The 21,001-nt window shown below is 48.6% G+C and overlaps 2 non-coding genes and 2 pseudogenes across 2 annotated transcripts; all 4 read left to right on the top strand.

Moving 5' to 3' along the window:
* Window positions 1–4,447: 4,447 nt before the first annotated feature.
* On the top strand, window positions 4,448–4,640 carry LOC119733601. The gene has a single exon (XR_005271939.1). It is a non-coding gene; the product is annotated as a U2 spliceosomal RNA (small nuclear RNA).
* A 5,402-nt stretch (window positions 4,641–10,042) lies between these two features.
* On the top strand, window positions 10,043–10,169 carry LOC119733559 (annotated as a pseudogene).
* Window positions 10,170–15,227: 5,058 nt separating this feature from the next.
* Window positions 15,228–15,399, top strand: LOC119733523 (annotated as a pseudogene).
* A 5,409-nt stretch (window positions 15,400–20,808) lies between these two features.
* LOC119733589 lies at window positions 20,809–21,001 on the top strand. The gene has a single exon (XR_005271928.1). It is a non-coding gene; the product is annotated as a U2 spliceosomal RNA (small nuclear RNA).

The raw sequence follows: 21,001 nt of genomic DNA, 5'->3' as shown, positions 1-21,001 counted from the left end.
ACTGTAAAACATGTCTGGTCTCCATTTTTTTGTCAAAGTCGATTAAGTAATAATTACTGGGTGCTCGTCTCAGGATATAGCGGGGAACGTATAGAGGGATCCGTGACATTTTGTTCGCGAATGGGTGTGTGTGATTATTGTCTTTATTACAAAACAAACATAAACAGCAGCCAATTTTGTTCGCGAATGGGTGTGTGTGATTATTGTCTTTACTACAAAACAAACATAAACAGCAGCCAGGGAAATCCGTATGTTTGTCACTTTTCTTTTAGGGGTGGGGGAGGGGGTGTTTATTGGGGTTCAATTAATCCCAAGTAGGGGGTGGGAGAAATATTGTAGTCTCAACGATCCCAATGGATTCTGTTGCCGAGGGCTCATAATACTATAGGCTCGGAAAAGCAGCATTTTCGATTGAAATTTAACGTCTATACTTTTTCAACGTACGGAAATCGTGATCACTGAAGCGTCTCCGCTTGGCCCCCGAAGCACCCAATCGGAAGATAGCCCATTGTTAGGCTTCCAACCTAGGATGCTATGCGCCGGCCTTAAGAGGCGGGGTCCGTTCGCTCAATCTGCACTCAGTTGTGATCACCGTTCATCAAACCATACCCTTGACCATGGCGCGCACCAAGCAGACGGCAAGAAAGAGCACCGGGGGGAAAGCCCCCAGGAAGCAGTTGGCCACCAAGGGCGGCCCGCAAGAGCGCACCGGCGACTGGCGGTGTCAAGAAACCCCATCGGTACCGACCGGGAACCGTCGCCCTCCGTGAGATTCGCCGCTACCAGAAGAGCACCGAACTGCTGATCCGAAAGCTGCCATTCCAGAGACTTGTGCGTGAAATTGCACAGGATTTCAAAACTGAACTGCGATTCCAGAGTTCTGCCGTCATGGCATTGCAAGAAGCGAGCGAAGCTTACCTCGTCGGCCTCTTCGAAGACACCAACCTGTGCGCCATTCACGCCAAGAGGGTCACCATCATGCCCAAGGACATCCAGTTGGCCCGCCGAATTCGGGGTGAACGAGCTTGAGCACGTTGTGTGCGCAAAAAGAAATAAAACTAACGGCTCTTTTCAGAGCCACTACTTCTTCAAAGAGAGATTAAGTCCAATCCCTGAGTTTTCCTTCAAATAAAGAATAAAGGGCCGTTGATTTTTTTCCGAATTATTATTGTTGATATTCTGTCCAAATACATTCCACTTTTTGGGTTCTATACGTATGCCTCATCCGAAACGTGTTCCAGGCAAAATTGAATTGTTATGGGCATGGTAATAATGATATATATTTCCTATCTGTTTTGACAATTACAGGTACTCGTTCTCTTATTTTCGTCGGTTTTGCGTTACATTGTATGATTCATTATAAATGGATGGTGCATAAGGGGGAAACAACATTTAAAGAAGTATTGGTGCACTACGACATATTAATTCGCCCTCCGCTGGAGATGACTTTATTATTTCCCAGAAATTCAGTAGACAATAATATTAAGAAGGACACTTATACACGTGTCAGTCTGAGAAAAAGGCTAAAAATACCCTTGCCGGGGAGGGGGGGGGGGGGGGTCGTGCCGTGCGTGCATTGTATAACTATGCACGCATACCGCTTTCTTCACGCATGGGTAAGCGGTCACTGGCGGGAAAGTGGACGATGCATGGGTGGTCAGAATCCAAGCTGTGCACAATAAAAGCCGGCCAAGACGTGCTGGTCTTTCATTCGATCTCACGATCCGATACATTCCAAGTCCTCCAATATGGCTCCCAAAGTTAGCGGAAAAGGTCAGAAGAAGGCCGGAAATACTAAGGGTCCGGTTAGCGCAAACAAAAAGAGGCACCGGCGTCGCAAGGAGAGCTACGGCATCTACATCTACAAAGTGATGAAACAGGTGCACCCCGACACCGGAATCTCGAGCAAGGCAATGAGCATCATGAACAGCTTTGTCAACGACGTGTTTGAGCGCATCGCCAGCGAATCTTCTCGCCTCGCTCTCTACAACAAGAAGTCCACCATCACAAGCCGTGAAGTGCAGACAGCAGTACGCCTACTTCTTCCCGGGGAGCTTGCTAAGCATGCAGTCAGCGAAGGCACCAAGGCCGTCACCAAGTACACGACTTCAAAATAGAAATTTTGAAGGCTTCAAAACCAAACGGCTCTTTTCAGAGCCAACACAGTTTCCAAAAAGAGATTTGCCAGTCAGCTCAGTTCGCCCGATCAGCCCATTTCTTAGGTTTTACAACTAACCTTTTTTTAATTCTGTTGTGTCCCTTTCACTCTCTCTCTTTTTTTTTTAATATTCTTTTACCCTTCGTGAGGCGAGGGGAGGTAATGCGATTAAAGTTAATCCCTGAGTCTTGTCGTCGTCGTAAACACATAATTTAATTTATGCCACAGCCTTTGTCAATTGGTCATTTCTTTCAATCTCCGGACGAGTGCTTGCATTTTGTTGAGTGGGTTACTATTAAAAAATAAATTAGGATTTCGTCTGTGGGATGTTACAAATATCTAGCAAGAAACCGAGGCCAGTTTTAACCGCCGCGTGAGAGCAACGAATCACTGCCATTGTGCGGAGGCTGGTCGAAAGATCATGGGACTTCTTCGGCGGAATAACAATAAAACGTCTTAAAATGGAGGTAAGAATGTTGCATGTTTCTGTGTTTTATCTAGTGATTCCATTACTTTGAACGACGATGACACAGTTGTAATTTTTTGTTCCCTCGTCCCCCGCGTCCAAAATGGATGCGGTGCACCCAACCGTGCGACGGGCACGCCCGTGTCGCGTGATTGGCTACTTGGCACGCTTCAGCCAATCCACCAGAACGCTATAACTAGTGTCGTGTTTTCCAAGTGGGTTCATTCACACACCACCTTTACTGCAGAGTACATTCATCTTCTGTCACTATACTGTCAAGATGACTGGGCGAGGAAAGAGCGGCAAAGCAAGAAGCAAGGCCAAGAGCAGGTCCTCCAGGGCGGGACTCCAGTTCCCCGTGGGTCGTGTTCACAGATTTCTGCGTAAGGGCAACTACGCCCAGCGTGTCGGTGCCGGTGCACCGGTCTACCTTGCGGCAGTGATGGAGTACCTTACCGCGGAGATCTTGGAACTGGCCGGAAACGCTGCACGAGACAACAAGAAGACGAGAATTAATCCCCGCCATCTGCAGCTTGCTATACGCAACGACGAGGAGTTGAACAAGTTGATGAGCGGAGTTACCATCGCGCAGGGTGGTGTCCTTCCCAACATCCAGCAAGTTCTTCTGCCCAAGAAGACCGCCAAAGTGTCAAAGTAAAGAAAAGAACTTACTTTGCATCCACAAACCCAAAAGGCTCTTTTCAGAGCCACCACAACCTTCAAAAAAGAGATTTGTCGCTGCCTGTCTAACTCCACCTCTACCTTCACTCATAGCCGAAATCAATTTCTCTATTTTTTTTATAAACAATAGAACACTGTTCCAGATAGAATTCCCACTGTGTCCTTTAACGTATGTGACCGGCCGGCCGGCTGAGTACATTAGCCATACATGTATGTATATGTATTGTCTTAAATGTTGCCTCATGTAGAATGTGAATGACTTATTCACCAAAGGTTACAAAAATGGACAAATAATGGTGCGTTGACATTTGATTCCCGTTTGTTTCTTTTCTTTCTTTCTCTCTTCAATTAACTCCCCGCGGGACCGCATTGATATTGATACATAAGTATTATAAGCGCAAATGCAAACGGTATGACGAATGTTTTCTTTTCTTTCGAATTTTCTTCTTATAACTTCATGACGAAATAAACAATAAATCAATGAAATAAAATAGTAATTATTACAAAAAGGGGAAATAAGTAAGTGAAAAAATAACAAAACAAAAAACAATAACCAAGCAATTAAAGGAAAGCGGCAGGCTGGGACTCGAACCCACGATCTATTACTTTCTACATGTGCTCTCTAACCACTCGGCCACGGAGCTTACTGACAAACTGAAGTATTTCCCCGCCCCTAATGTGGGACCCATTGGCAGGGCCTGAGAAATACCCAGATGGGAAACGCCGAGGCGCGATGACCGGGAGTGTTGAAGGGCGCCATCTATTGATATGCTTGTCCCGGTACATCGTACGTACGGCATTTAGTGCCGACGCTCTCGCTCACTGATGCATTGATCCCATTTTTTGTCTGGATTAATTTTTCAACAAGATTTTTGGTGAAATATGATCGAGGTGTATGAAAATGCATGATAGAAATATTTTTAAGAATGTATATGTCTCTGTTAATCTGAGAAAGCCGGAGATTTCTTGCTCATCTCTCTCTCCCGGGTTTCGTTGAGTTGCGGTGGACGCGCAGGAGTCTTCTTTTTGTTTTCACACCAGGAAACAAAAAAAGGCAAAAATAAATAATAAGAAGAACAATAGCAAACAGTATTTCAAGACGAATAATCCCTTTCCGCGCTATTGTTTTAATATTAATCGTTATCGCTTCTCGGCCTTTTGGCTAAGATCATGTGTAGTATCTGTTCTTTTCAGCTTAATATCTGAAACGCTGTTCATTGAACAGCCAGTATATTAAACTGATTTTTGGATTTGGGCCGTGGAATAGAGGCTTGCCTCGTCCCGGCCACGGGTTGGCCCGGTATAGCAGTACATCCGGGATTCGGCCCACTCCCTTCGGGGAACATCAATTAATACAAAAACAGGTTCTGACTACGGTGCCCCGTCGTTAAAGGTTCGTTTTCTTTTGACGTTTTGGTGACAGGGCTTTCACATTGAATTACGGTAAATATTAGTAAGTGTGTAAAGTCTTGTTAAATTATGATGTTGGCGTTTCCATTGATTTCCGTTCAAGGCGTAAATAAAAAAAAAAAAAAAAAAAAAAAAAAAGGCTTGGCCACGACCCCTCTGTGTCTGGTTATAAATGTATTGTTTGAGTCTCGTTGCAATATGTTTCTAGGCATCTTCTTCCTTTTCTTATTTGTTATCCCTTTTCCCCCTTGTTTTGCTTCTGATTTGTTTGTTTCCCAGGATGAGTGCTCCTGCCACGATTGGTCGCCAGAGGGCGCCGTAACAGTTGATGGCTTCGCATGCTCATATCGCGTCCGCGCATGTCCTATAAGTTGCCTCGCCGGGGCTGGGATGGCCATTGAATCATCTACAACCGACTGAGGAGACACAAACATGTCTGGCCGTGGCAAAGGAGGAAAGGGACTAGGCAAAGGGGGTGCCAAGCGACACCGCAAGGTTCTCCGAGATAACATCCAGGGAATCACTAAACCAGCCATTCGTCGGCTGGCCCGCCGCGGAGGAGTCAAGCGTATCTCCGGGCTCATCTACGAAGAAACCCGCGGAGTCCTCAAGGTTTTCCTGGAGAACGTTATCCGCGATGCAGTCACCTACTGCGAGCACGCCAAGAGGAAGACTGTCACTGCAATGGACGTGGTGTATGCGCTGAAGAGACAGGGACGCACGCTGTACGGCTTCGGCGGCTAGACACCATATCCAAAAATCAAACCGAACGGCTCTTTTCAGAGCCACCACTATTTCAAAAAAGAGATTGAATCTTGATTTTACTCGATTTCACTTGTCCTTGTCATGTGTGTTCTTAGAGTTGCTTTTCCCCTCCCTATTTCCACTGTAAAACATGTCTGGTCTCCATTTTTTTGTCAAAGTCGATTAAGTAATAATTACTGGGTGCTCGTCTCAGGATATAGCGGGGAACGTATAGAGGGATCCGTGACATTTTGTTCGCGAATGGGTGTGTGTGATTATTGTCTTTATTACAAAACAAACATAAACAGCAGCCAATTTTGTTCGCGAATGGGTGTGTGTGATTATTGTCTTTACTACAAAACAAACATAAACAGCAGCCAGGGAAATCCGTATGTTTGTCACTTTTCTTTTAGGGGTGGGGGAGGGGGTGTTATTGGGGTTCAATTAATCCCAAGTAGGGGGTGGGAGAAATATTGTAGTCTCAACGATCCCAAATGGATTCTGTTGCCGAGGGCTCATAATACTATAGGCTCGGAAAAGCAGCATTTTCGATTGAAATTTAACGTCTATACTTTTTCAACGTACGGAAATCGTGATCACTGAAGCGTCTCCGCTTGGCCCCCGAAGCACCCAATCGGAAGATAGCCCATTGTTAGGCTTCCAACCTAGGATGCTATGCGCCGGCCTTAAGAGGCGGGGTCCGTTCGCTCAATCTGCACTCAGTTGTGATCACCGTTCATCAAACCATACCCTTGACCATGGCGCGCACCAAGCAGACGGCAAGAAAGAGCACCGGGGGGAAAGCCCCAGGAAGCAGTTGGCCACCAAGGCGGCCCGCAAGAGCGCACCGGCGACTGGCGGTGTCAAGAAACCCCATCGGTACCGACCGGGAACCGTCGCCCTCCGTGAGATTCGCCGCTACCAGAAGAGCACCGAACTGCTGATCCGAAAGCTGCCATTCCAGAGACTTGTGCGTGAAATTGCACAGGATTTCAAAACTGAACTGCGATTCCAGAGTTCTGCCGTCATGGCATTGCAAGAAGCGAGCGAAGCTTACCTCGTCGGCCTCTTCGAAGACACCAACCTGTGCGCCATTCACGCCAAGAGGGTCACCATCATGCCCAAGGACATCCAGTTGGCCCGCCGAATTCGGGGTGAACGAGCTTGAGCACGTTGTGTGCGCAAAAAGAAATAAAACTAACGGCTCTTTTCAGAGCCACTACTTCTTCAAAGAGAGATTAAGTCCAATCCCTGAGTTTTCCTTCAAATAAAGAATAAAGGGCCGTTGATTTTTTTCCGAATTATTATTGTTGATATTCTGTCCAAATACATTCCACTTTTTGGGTTCTATACGTATGCCTCATCCGAAACGTGTTCCAGGCAAAATTGAATTGTTATGGGCATGGTAATAATGATATATATTTCCTATCTGTTTTGACAATTACAGGTACTCGTTCTCTTATTTTCGTCGGTTTTGCGTTACATTGTATGATTCATTATAAATGGATGGTGCATAAGGGGGAAACAACATTTAAAGAAGTATTGGTGCACTACGACATATTAATTCGCCCTCCGCTGGAGATGACTTTATTATTTCCCAGAAATTCAGTAGACAATAATATTTAAGAAGGACACTTATACACGTGTCAGTCTGAGAAAAAGGCTAAAAATACCCTTGCCGGGGAGGGGGGGGGGGGTCGTGCCGTGCGTGCATTGTATAACTATGCACGCATACCGCTTTCTTCACGCATGGGTAAGCGGTCACTGGCGGGAAAGTGGACGATGCATGGGTGGTCAGAATCCAAGCTGTGCACAATAAAAGCCGGCCAAGACGTGCTGGTCTTTCATTCGATCTCACGATCCGATACATTCCAAGTCCTCCAATATGGCTCCCAAAGTTAGCGGAAAAGGTCAGAAGAAGGCCGGAAATACTAAGGGTCCGGTTAGCGCAAACAAAAAGAGGCACCGGCGTCGCAAGGAGAGCTACGGCATCTACATCTACAAAGTGATGAAACAGGTGCACCCCGACACCGGAATCTCGAGCAAGGCAATGAGCATCATGAACAGCTTTGTCAACGACGTGTTTGAGCGCATCGCCAGCGAATCTTCTCGCCTCGCTCTCTACAACAAGAAGTCCACCATCACAAGCCGTGAAGTGCAGACAGCAGTACGCCTACTTCTTCCCGGGGAGCTTGCTAAGCATGCAGTCAGCGAAGGCACCAAGGCCGTCACCAAGTACACGACTTCAAAATAGAAATTTTGAAGGCTTCAAAACCAAACGGCTCTTTTCAGAGCCAACACAGTTTCCAAAAAGAGATTTGCCAGTCAGCTCAGTTCGCCCGATCAGCCCATTTCTTAGGTTTTACAACTAACCTTTTTTTAATTCTGTTGTGTCCCTTTCACTCTCTCTCTTTTTTTTTTTAATATTCTTTTACCCTTCGTGAGGCGAGGGGAGGTAATGCGATTAAAGTTAATCCCTGAGTCTTGTCGTCGTCGTAAACACATAATTTAATTTATGCCACAGCCTTTGTCAATTGGTCATTTCTTTCAATCTCCGGACGAGTGCTTGCATTTTGTTGAGTGGGTTACTATTAAAAAATAAATTAGGATTTCGTCTGTGGGATGTTACAAATATCTAGCAAGAAACCGAGGCCAGTTTTAACCGCCGCGTGAGAGCAACGAATCACTGCCATTGTGCGGAGGCTGGTCGAAAGATCATGGGACTTCTTCGGCGGAATAACAATAAAACGTCTTAAAATGGAGGTAAGAATGTTGCATGTTTCTGTGTTTTATCTAGTGATTCCATTACTTTGAACGACGATGACACAGTTGTAATTTTTGTTCCCTCGTCCCCCGCGTCCAAAATGGATGCGGTGCACCCAACCGTGCGACGGGCACGCCCGTGTCGCGTGATTGGCTACTTGGCACGCTTCAGCCAATCCACCAGAACGCTATAACTAGTGTCGTGTTTTCCAAGTGGGTTCATTCACACACCACCTTTACTGCAGAGTACATTCATCTTCTGTCACTATACTGTCAAGATGACTGGGCGAGGAAAGAGCGGCAAAGCAAGAAGCAAGGCCAAGAGCAGGTCCTCCAGGGCGGGACTCCAGTTCCCCGTGGGTCGTGTTCACAGATTTCTGCGTAAGGGCAACTACGCCCAGCGTGTCGGTGCCGGTGCACCGGTCTACCTTGCGGCAGTGATGGAGTACCTTACCGCGGAGATCTTGGAACTGGCCGGAAACGCTGCACGAGACAACAAGAAGACGAGAATTAATCCCCGCCATCTGCAGCTTGCTATACGCAACGACGAGGAGTTGAACAAGTTGATGAGCGGAGTTACCATCGCGCAGGGTGGTGTCCTTCCCAACATCCAGCAAGTTCTTCTGCCCAAGAAGACCGCCAAAGTGTCAAAGTAAAGAAAAGAACTTACTTTGCATCCACAAACCCAAAAGGCTCTTTTCAGAGCCACCACAACCTTCAAAAAAGAGATTTGTCGCTGCCTGTCTAACTCCACCTCTACCTTCACTCATAGCCGAAATCAATTTCTCTATTTTTTTTTATAAAAAAAGAACACTGTTCCAGATAGAATTCCCACTGTGTCCTTTAACGTATGTGACCGGCCGGCCGGCTGAGTACATTAGCCATACATGTATGTATATGTATTGTCTTAAATGTTGCCTCATGTAGAATGTGAATGACTTATTCACCAAAGGTTACAAAAATGGACAAATAATGGTGCGTTGACATTTGATTCCCGTTTGTTTCTTTTCTTTCTTTCTCTCTTCAATTAACTCCCCGCGGGACCGCATTGATATTGATACATAAGTATTATAAGCGCAAATGCAAACGGTATGACGAATGTTTTCTTTTCTTTCGAATTTTCTTCTTATAACTTCATGACGAAATAAACAATAAATCAATGAAATAAAATAGTAATTATTACAAAAAGGGGAAATAAGTAAGTGAAAAAATAACAAAACAAAAACAATAACCAAGCAATTAAAGGAAAGCGGCAGGCTGGGACTCGAACCCACGATCTATTACTTTCTACATGTGCTCTCTAACCACTCGGCCACGGAGCTTACTGACAAACTGAAGTATTTCCCCGCCCCTAATGTGGGACCCATTGGCAGGGCCTGAGAAATACCCAGATGGGAAACGCCGAGGCGCGATGACCGGGAGTGTTGAAGGGCGCCATCTATTGATATGCTTGTCCCGGTACATCGTACGTACGGCATTTAGTGCCGACGCTCTCGCTCACTGATGCATTGATCCCATTTTTTGTCTGGATTAATTTTTTCAACAAGATTTTTGGTGAAATATGATCGAGGTGTATGAAAATGCATGATAGAAATATTTTTAAGAATGTATATGTCTCTGTTAATCTGAGAAAGCCGGAGATTTCTTGCTCATCTCTCTCTCCGGGTTTCGTTGAGTTGCGGTGGACGCGCAGGAGTCTTCTTTTTGTTTTCACACCAGGAAACAAAAAAAGGCAAAAAATAATAATAAGAAGAACAATAGCAAACAGTATTTCAAGACGAATAATCCCTTTCCGCGCTATTGTTTTAATATTAATCGTTATCGCTTCTCGGCCTTTTGGCTAAGATCATGTGTAGTATCTGGTTCTTTTCAGCTTAATCTGATGTGGATACCCTGGAATTACTGAACCGTGTCGGAGTCTTTTGTCTTTTGCGCCCAACACCTCATGGATACCATGCTTGTCGCTGGAGCGACATAACATGAGTGAGGGCGCCCTCCATGCCGGACAGCCGGTCTGTGCCGTTTGTTCGAAGTCGTTCTCCTCGACTTCGGGCTTGCGGCGGCACATGGCCCGGCTGCACCGGCAGCCTTCTCCCGACGTCTCCACGCCCTCGACTATGACGGAAGTGTTCCCGTACCCCCTTCCGAAGGTGTGGCCGTGCGTGGTGTGCCGCGAGAACTTCTATCACAATCAAACCTTGAAGCGTCACCAGAAGAATTTTCACCCCAATGTTGACCTCACCACGTCTACCAGTGCTCAGTGTGCGGGCAGGAGTTTGTCACCGGCAGGAAAGCATCCTTCCATTTCAAAGTTCATCGGCGGATGTCAGCCAGCGCCATCCCTTCCCCGTCTGCAATGCCCTCCTCACCGATGGATTTGATCCGAGCCTCGTCGGGGAACCCCTGCCTCCTAGCCCTGCCCGTACACCGCCACCACTTGCCCGATACATCTCCCCAGCGCCCCGGTCTCCTTTTTCACCACCCTGGAAATCCCTCCCCACCGCCCCGGTCGCCCACACCACTGCCACGGCCACTCACTCCACCGCCACGATCACCGAGCCCGCCGCCCCGGTCGCCAACACCACCGCCCCGGTCACCCTCACCACCGCCCCGGTCACCGAGCCCGCCGTCCCGGTCGCCCTCACCACCGCCCAGGTCACCGAGCCCTCCGCCCCGGCCGTCCACACCGCCGCTCCGGTCACCCTCTCCAACGCCCCGGTCACCGAGCCCGCCACCCGGCCACCGATCCTGCCACCCCGGTCACCAGACTCCACTCACCGGTCACTCACATCTCATGCTCGATCTCCTTCACGGCCAGCCACGCCCCCTATTCCTGTGCAGCCCCGACATCTCCGTCCGTCTACGCCTGCTCACCCAGGCGTAGACAATGCAGTTCCACCATCGCAGCAGTCTGCAATTGACGTGTGGTTGGCCGAGCTGTCACGCTCGGCTGACTTCGAGTCTTTTGAGGATGTGTGTGATCGGTTTGTGGAGTTTGCCGCCGCTGAGGGTCGAAACAACGGACGCCCAGCCCGCCCAGCGCACCAACCGCCCCGTGACCGCGGGAACCAGGGACCTCGCCCCCAACGTCCCCCTCGTCCCCACCGCCCCGGGCTTGGCCCGGAGTTTGATGCACAGGAGGCCAGTCGTCTGCAAAAGCTGTATCGGACCAGCAAGAAGCGCGCCATCAGGACTATCTTGACCGGCTCTGATGTCCGATACAGCGGCACCGAGGCCTCACTAGTGGATTTCTTCACTGAAGTATTTTCCGCTCGTGAGGTCGACACCGACACCATTGCCACGGATACCAGCCTCCTGTTTCCGAACTCCGCCCAAGCCCGTGAGTCCGGCCAAGACCTGCTTCGCCCAGTCACCCAGCGTGAAGTCTCCCTCCGTCTTGGCCGGATGTCCAACTCCGCACCAGGGAAGGACCGGTTGGAGTACCGTCACATCCGCCAGGTTGATGGCGCATTCCGCGTCACCCTGGAAATCTTCAACCGGTGCCTGCGTGAAAGCCGGGTCCCATCCTCCTGGAAGACAGCGACCACCGTGCTGATCCACAAGAAGGGGGATGCCACCGACCCGGCCAACTTCCGCCCCATCGCCCTCCAGTCCTGCCTCTACAAGCTGTTGATGGCGATCTTGTCCGACCGTGTCACCACATGGGCCCTGGACAACGATCTCATCAGCAGCTCGCAGAAGAGCGCCCGCCCCGGTGAAGGTTGCTACGAACACACATTTCTTCTCTCCACCGTCGTGAAGGATGCCCGGCGTAACCAGAAAAAACATGTACGCCGCCTGGCTGGATTTACAAAATGCATTCGGCAGCATCCCCCACGACGCAATGTTCACCGTGTTAACCTCCATCGGGGCCCCGGAGGGCCTGGTCTCCCTGGTGCGCGATGTGTACACTGACGCCTCCACCGACTTCGTCACCCCCACCGGCCGCACTGCTGCAGTCCCGATTCACTCAGGCGTGAAGCAGGGCTGCCCGATCTCTCCAGTGCTTTTCAACCTGACGCTGGAACTTATCATCCGGGCAGTGAATGCTTCAGCGACTCGGGACCGCAGTGCGCCGGTGGTCCATGGCCAGGCCGTCCCCATACTTGCGTATGCTGACGACCTGGTCATACTCAGCCGATCCAGTGACGGCCTGCAGAGCCTCCTGACAACAGCATCCATCATGGCCACCAAGCTCCAGCTGAAGTTCAAGCCCGCCAAGTGCGCTTCCCTCTCCCTCGAGTGCCGACGGGGGACCAAGGTACGCCCTCTTGAGTTCAACGTGCAGGACAAGATCATCCCCGCCCTTACAGAGGAGCAGCACTACCGGTACCTTGGTGTCCCCATCGGCCTCTACCGCACCGACGACAGCCTGGAGACCTTGGTGGCCAAGATGACTGATGACATCCAGCGGATTGACTCCTCACTCCTCGCTCCCTGGCAGAAACTGGATGCCATCCGGACCTTCGTACAGCCCTGCCTAGCCTACACCCTGCGGGCAGGGGACTGTGCGAAGAAACACCTCAAGAGACTGCGGGGACAGCTGGTGAAGACAGCCCGCAAAGTATGCAACCTGCCGACTCGGGCCACCACAAACTACATCTTTGCTGATCGTAGGGCGGGTGGCTTGGGTTTCATCGACCCAAACGTCGATGCCGATATTCAAATCATCACGCAGGCCGTACGCATGCTGTCTTCACCCGACGACATCACCAGAGCCATCGCCACCGGCCAGCTGTCTTCCGTGGTCCACCGCACCATCCACCGAGCACCGACACAGGAGGAGACGGACGAGTTCTTGTCAGCATCAATGGAGGGGGACTTTGCCAACAGTGGGAACAGCGGCCAGGCCTCTTCATTGTGGTCCAGAGCACGTGCGGCGGCCCGGCGACTGAAAGTTACCATCAGCGGCAGCCTTTCCGGCTCAGTGATCACCAAGTCAACAGAGAATCGGGAAATGGCTGCCAAGTCCATCACTACCGCCCTGCGTGCTCAGTCCCGCGCCCACTACACCCACCGGCTGCTGTCCCTGCCCGACCAGGGGAAAGTTGGCCAGTCCCTCAACCAAGACCAATACATGAACTCGTCCTCGTGGATGTCCTCCGGTAGCTACATCCGGTTCTGTGACTGGAGATTCATCCATCGGGCCCGTCTCAACACCCTTCCGACCAACGCAACGGCGCAGCGATGGAAACCCAACACCAGTCCCGCCTGTCGCCGTTGCCAGCACCCGCAAGAGACCCTGCCCCACATCCTCAACCACTGCCCGCCCAACATGGTACCCATCCGCCGCAGACACAACCTCGTCCAGCAACGCATCGTGTCTGCGGTACGCCACGGGCGGGTGTTCGTCGACCAGCACGTCCCTGAGGATCCCAACCCCCGGGAGCGCCCGGACATCACGGTCGTTGAGGGCGACAAAGTCACCATCATCGATGTATGTTGCCCCTTCGACAACGGCCGTGATGCCCTGATGACCGCCGCAGCCGCCAAGGAGACCAAGTATGCCGACCTGAAGCAGGCGCTGGTGGCTGCGGGGAAAGACGTCGAGGTGTTCGGATTCGCCGTTGGATCGCTAGGCTCCTGGTTACCTAGCAACGAGCGGGCACTTCGACGTCTCGGCATCGCCAAGCGCTTCCGGACTCTGATGCGCAAACTCCTGTGCATCGACGCCATCAAGGGATCCCGGGACGTGTACATCGAGCACATGTGTGGCCATCGCCAATACTCCGATTAGCGAACACTAATATCCTGCCATAAACGTGATTGCTAATCCGCAAACCAACCGGATCTACAGCCTGAACACTGAACTTTAATCTTCACCCATTTCACATCTGAACACTAGGTTTTTGCTCTGTTTGTGTTTTCCTGTTCTTTCCTTGGATCTTTCACACTGGAATTTATTTGTCGCCTGGATTATTTTTTCACAATTTGGATTTATTTTCGTTTGTTCACTTCGAACTCTAGCTGCCCTTTCTTCGGACACTGAACTTTAATCTTCGCCATGGCTGTCAGTCGCCGGTTCACTTGCTGCGGTGGGATCCTGTTGTGATAATCCCCGTGCATTGCCCATGGATTTATTTCCGCCTTAGTTGTTCCTAACCTTGGATTTATTGCTGTGGGTGATGCCCGGGTTTTGTTTACATCGGGATCCCGCTGCGGCTCGGTGTTCCATGCGACTGGCAGCCCCTTTGTTTACTCTGGACTCTATTCATTGTTGTATTTCTTCCACACTGGCCAGTGATCACACTGCTGTGTTCCCCGGGAAGATATCCTCTGCGGTTTTCACGCTCTGGGTGTCTCCTCGGGCAACGCACTGGTTGCTTGCTGCGCCATCACCCTTTTCGTTTATATTCATTTTCAGTCTGCCGTTATCTTGGCCAGCGCTCATTCTTTTGTGATGGCCGTGGACTGACCCTCTGCGGTTTTCTCGCTCTGGGTTTGTCTGCGGTCACCACTCTCGGTGAATGCTGTGCCACCATTTTTCATTTGTTTACTTTTTCAGCTACAATTATCCTGGCCAGCTTTCACTCTTTTGTGATGGCCGTGGACGGACCCTCTGCTGGTTTTCACGCTCCGGGTTTGTCTGCGGTCAGCACCCTTGGTGAATGCTGGTCGTTTGTTTGCTCATTTTGCTTAGTTCACCATTATCTTTCTTTTCTTTTGTATGGTTTTCCTAGCGGTTGTCTGGGAGTTGAGCTGCAGTTGTCTGGTCTTGGTTTTACCCCCATTTGTTTTCTTTTAACGCGGGGCGTATTGCCTTGACCGGCCGTCTCAGCTTTTCTCCTAGAGCAACCTTCCGTTCATCCAACTTTTAGTTTTCTCAGTTCTTGGCCATTCCGGTTGGTTAATTTTTTATTTATACTTAATTTTATGTTTACATTTTCTGGTTGGAGACCATTTTAGCTTGTTTTAATAGCTTTTTCTTCTTTAATTAATACCCTCTGCCATTGAGGGTTTTTATTACTATTAATTTTGTTTACTCTTTGTAACTTGTTTGATTGAATATTTTAATAAACCACTCTGTTCTTTTCAGCTTAATATCTGAAACGCTGTTCATTGAACAGCCAGTATATTAAACTGATTTTTGGATTTGGGCCGTGGAATAGAGGCTTGCCTCGTCCCGGCCACGGGTTGGCCCGGTATAGCAGTACATCCGGGATTCGGCCCACTCCCTTCGGGGAACATCAATTAATACAAAAACAGGTTCTGACTACGGTGCCCCGTCGTTAAAGGTTCGTTTTCTTTTGACGTTTTGGTGACAGGGCTTTCACATTGAATTACGGTAAATATTAGTAAGTGTGTAAAGTCTTGTTAAATTATGATGTTGGCGTTTCCATTGATTTCCGTTCAAGGCGTAAATAAAAAAAAAAAAAAAAAAAAAAAAAAAAGGCTTGGCCACGACCCCTCTGTGTCTGGTTATAAATGTATTGTTTGAGTCTCGTTGCAATATGTTTCTAGGCATCTTCTTCCTTTTCTTATTTGTTATCCCTTTTCCCCCTTGTTTTGCTTCTGATTTGTTTGTTTCCCAGGATGAGTGCTCCTGCCACGATTGGTCGCCAGAGGGCGCCGTAACAGTTGATGGCTTCGCATGCTCATATCGCGTCCGCGCATGTCCTATAAGTTGCCTCGCCGGGGCTGGGATGGCCATTGAATCATCTACAACCGACTGAGGAGACACAAACATGTCTGGCCGTGGCAAAGGAGGAAAGGGACTAGGCAAAGGGGGTGCCAAGCGACACCGCAAGGTTCTCCGAGATAACATCCAGGGAATCACTAAACCAGCCATTCGTCGGCTGGCCCGCCGCGGAGGAGTCAAGCGTATCTCCGGGCTCATCTACGAAGAAACCCGCGGAGTCCTCAAGGTTTTCCTGGAGAACGTTATCCGCGATGCAGTCACCTACTGCGAGCACGCCAAGAGGAAGACTGTCACTGCAATGGACGTGGTGTATGCGCTGAAGAGACAGGGACGCACGCTGTACGGCTTCGGCGGCTAGACACCATATCCAAAAATCAAACCGAACGGCTCTTTTCAGAGCCACCACTATTTCAAAAAAGAGATTGAATCTTGATTTTACTCGATTTCACTTGTCCTTGTCATGTGTGTTCTTAGAGTTGCTTTTCCCCTCCCTATTTCCACTGTAAAACATGTCTGGTCTCCATTTTTTTGTCAAAGTCGATTAAGTAATAATTACTGGGTGCTCGTCTCAGGATATAGCGGGGAACGTATAGAGGGATCCGTGACATTTTGTTCGCGAATGGGTGTGTGTGATTATTGTCTTTATTACAAAACAAACATAAACAGCAGCCAATTTTGTTCGCGAATGGGTGTGTGTGATTATTGTCTTTACTACAAAACAAACATAAACAGCAGCCAGGGAAATCCGTATGTTTGTCACTTTTCTTTTAGGGGTGGGGGAGGGGGTGTTTATTGGGGTTCAATTAATCCCAAGTAGGGGGTGGGAGAAATATTGTAGTCTCAACGATCCCAAATGGATTCTGTTGCCGAGGGCTCATAATACTATAGGCTCGGAAAAGCAGCATTTTCGATTGAAATTTAACGTCTATACTTTTTCAACGTACGGAAATCGTGATCACTGAAGCGTCTCCGCTTGGCCCCCGAAGCACCCAATCGGAAGATAGCCCATTGTTAGGCTTCCAACCTAGGATGCTATGCGCCGGCCTTAAGAGGCGGGGTCCGTTCGCTCAATCTGCACTCAGTTGTGATCACCGTTCATCAAACCATACCCTTGACCATGGCGCGCACCAAGCAGACGGCAAGAAAGAGCACCGGGGGGAAAGCCCCCAGGAAGCAGTTGGCCACCAAGGCGGCCCGCAAGAGCGCACCGGCGACTGGCGGTGTCAAGAAACCCCATCGGTACCGACCGGGAACCGTCGCCCTCCGTGAGATTCGCCGCTACCAGAAGAGCACCGAACTGCTGATCCGAAAGCTGCCATTCCAGAGACTTGTGCGTGAAATTGCACAGGATTTCAAAACTGAACTGCGATTCCAGAGTTCTGCCGTCATGGCATTGCAAGAAGCGAGCGAAGCTTACCTCGTCGGCCTCTTCGAAGACACCAACCTGTGCGCCATTCACGCCAAGAGGGTCACCATCATGCCCAAGGACATCCAGTTGGCCCGCCGAATTCGGGGTGAACGAGCTTGAGCACGTTGTGTGCGCAAAAAGAAATAAAACTAACGGCTCTTTTCAGAGCCACTACTTCTTCAAAGAGAGATTAAGTCCAATCCCTGAGTTTTCCTTCAAATAAAGAATAAAGGGCCGTTGATTTTTTTCCGAATTATTATTGTTGATATTCTGTCCAAATACATTCCACTTTTTGGGTTCTATACGTATGCCTCATCCGAAACGTGTTCCAGGCAAAATTGAATTGTTATGGGCATGGTAATAATGATATATATTTCCTATCTGTTTTGACAATTACAGGTACTCGTTCTCTTATTTTCGTCGGTTTTGCGTTACATTGTATGATTCATTATAAATGGATGGTGCATAAGGGGGAAACAACATTTAAAGAAGTATTGGTGCACTACGACATATTAATTCGCCCTCCGCTGGAGATGACTTTATTATTTCCCAGAAATTCAGTAGACAATAATATTTAAGAAGGACACTTATACACGTGTCAGTCTGAGAAAAAGGCTAAAAATACCCTTGCCGGGGAGGGGGGGGGGGGGTCGTGCCGTGCGTGCATTGTATAACTATGCACGCATACCGCTTTCTTCACGCATGGGTAAGCGGTCACTGGCGGGAAAGTGGACGATGCATGGGTGGTCAGAATCCAAGCTGTGCACAATAAAAGCCGGCCAAGACGTGCTGGTCTTTCATTCGATCTCACGATCCGATACATTCCAAGTCCTCCAATATGGCTCCCAAAGTTAGCGGAAAAGGTCAGAAGAAGGCCGGAAATACTAAGGGTCCGGTTAGCGCAAACAAAAAGAGGCACCGGCGTCGCAAGGAGAGCTACGGCATCTACATCTACAAAGTGATGAAACAGGTGCACCCCGACACCGGAATCTCGAGCAAGGCAATGAGCATCATGAACAGCTTTGTCAACGACGTGTTTGAGCGCATCGCCAGCGAATCTTCTCGCCTCGCTCTCTACAACAAGAAGTCCACCATCACAAGCCGTGAAGTGCAGACAGCAGTACGCCTACTTCTTCCGGGGAGCTTGCTAAGCATGCAGTCAGCGAAGGCACCAAGGCCGTCACCAAGTACACGACTTCAAAATAGAAATTTTGAAGGCTTCAAAACCAAACGGCTCTTTTCAGAGCCAACACAGTTTCCAAAAAGAGATTTGCCAGTCAGCTCAGTTCGCCCGATCAGCCCATTTCTTAGGTTTTACAACTAACCTTTTTTTAATTCTGTTGTGTCCCTTTCACTCTCTCTCTTTTTTTTTTTAATATTCTTTTACCCTTCGTGAGGCGAGGGGAGGTAATGCGATTAAAGTTAATCCCTGAGTCTTGTCGTCGTCGTAAACACATAATTTAATTTATGCCACAGCCTTTGTCAATTGGTCATTTCTTTCAATCTCCGGACGAGTGCTTGCATTTTGTTGAGTGGGTTACTATTAAAAAATAAATTAGGATTTCGTCTGTGGGATGTTACAAATATCTAGCAAGAAACCGAGGCCAGTTTTAACCGCCGCGTGAGAGCAACGAATCACTGCCATTGTGCGGAGGCTGGTCGAAAGATCATGGGACTTCTTCGGCGGAATAACAATAAAACGTCTTAAAATGGAGGTAAGAATGTTGCATGTTTCTGTGTTTTATCTAGTGATTCCATTACTTTGAACGACGATGACACAGTTGTAATTTTTTGTTCCCTCGTCCCCCGCGTCAAAATGGATGCGGTGCACCCAACCGTGCGACGGGCACGCCCGTGTCGCGTGATTGGCTACTTGGCACGCTTCAGCCAATCCACCAGAACGCTATAACTAGTGTCGTGTTTTCCAAGTGGGTTCATTCACACACCACCTTTACTGCAGAGTACATTCATCTTCTGTCACTATACTGTCAAGATGACTGGGCGAGGAAAGAGCGGCAAAGCAAGAAGCAAGGCCAAGAGCAGGTCCTCCAGGGCGGGACTCCAGTTCCCCGTGGGTCGTGTTCACAGATTTCTGCGTAAGGGCAACTACGCCCAGCGTGTCGGTGCCGGTGCACCGGTCTACCTTGCGGCAGTGATGGAGTACCTTACCGCGGAGATCTTGGAACTGGCCGGAAACGCTGCACGAGACAACAAGAAGACGAGAATTAATCCCCGCCATCTGCAGCTTGCTATACGCAACGACGAGGAGTTGAACAAGTTGATGAGCGGAGTTACCATCGCGCAGGGTGGTGTCCTTCCCAACATCCAGCAAGTTCTTCTGCCCAAGAAGACCGCCAAAGTGTCAAAGTAAAGAAAAGAACTTACTTTGCATCCACAAACCCAAAAGGCTCTTTTCAGAGCCACCACAACCTTCAAAAAAGAGATTTGTCGCTGCCTGTCTAACTCCACCTCTACCTTCACTCATAGCCGAAATCAATTTCTCTATTTTTTTTTATAAACAATAGAACACTGTTCCAGATAGAATTCCCACTGTGTCCTTTAACGTATGTGACCGGCCGGCCGGCTGAGTACATTAGCCATACATGTATGTATATGTATTGTCTTAAATGTTGCCTCATGTAGAATGTGAATGACTTATTCACCAAAGGTTACAAAAATGGACAAATAATGGTGCGTTGACATTTGATTCCCGTTTGTTTCTTTTCTTTCTTTCTCTCTTCAATTAACTCCCCGCGGGACCGCATTGATATTGATACATAAGTATTATAAGCGCAAATGCAAACGGTATGACGAATGTTTTCTTTTCTTTCGAATTTTCTTCTTATAACTTCATGACGAAATAAACAATAAATCAATGAAATAAAATAGTAATTATTACAAAAAGGGGAAATAAGTAAGTGAAAAAATAACAAAACAAAAAACAATAACCAAGCAATTAAAGGAAAGCGGCAGGCTGGGACTCGAACCCACGATCTATTACTTTCTACATGTGCTCTCTAACCACTCGGCCACGGAGCTTACTGACAAACTGAAGTATTTCCCCGCCCCTAATGTGGGACCCATTGGCAGGGCCTGAGAAATACCCAGATGGGAAACGCCGAGGCGCGATGACCGGGAGTGTTGAAGGGCGCCATCTATTGATATGCTTGTCCCGGTACATCGTACGTACGGCATTTAGTGCCGACGCTCTCGCTCACTGATGCATTGATCCCATTTTTTGTCTGGATTAATTTTTTCAACAAGATTTTTGGTGAAATATGATCGAGGTGTATGAAAATGCATGATAGAAATATTTTTAAGAATGTATATGTCTCTGTTAATCTGAGAAAGCCGGAGATTTCTTGCTCATCTCTCTCTCCCCGGGTTTCGTTGAGTTGCGGTGGACGCGCAGGAGTCTTCTTTTTGTTTTCACACCAGGAAACAAAAAAAGGCAAAAATAAATAATAAGAAGAACAATAGCAAACAGTATTTCAAGACGAATAATCCCTTTCCGCGCTATTGTTTTAATATTAATCGTTATCGCTTCTCGGCCTTTTGGCTAAGATCATGTGTAGTATCTGTTCTTTTCAGCTTAATATCTGAAACGCTGTTCATTGAACAGCCAGTATATTAAACTGATTTTTGGATTTGGGCCGTGGAATAGAGGCTTGCCTCGTCCCGGCCACGGGTTGGCCCGGTATAGCAGTACATCCGGGATTCGGCCCACTCCCT

This window comes from Patiria miniata, unplaced genomic scaffold (assembly GCF_015706575.1).
Source record: "Patiria miniata isolate m_02_andy unplaced genomic scaffold, ASM1570657v1 HiC_scaffold_25, whole genome shotgun sequence".
In the NCBI taxonomy this organism is placed as follows: Eukaryota; Metazoa; Echinodermata; class Asteroidea; order Valvatida; family Asterinidae; genus Patiria; species Patiria miniata.
The sequence above is the reverse complement of the archived record's forward strand: the minus strand, read 5'-3'. Positions and strand labels throughout refer to the sequence as shown.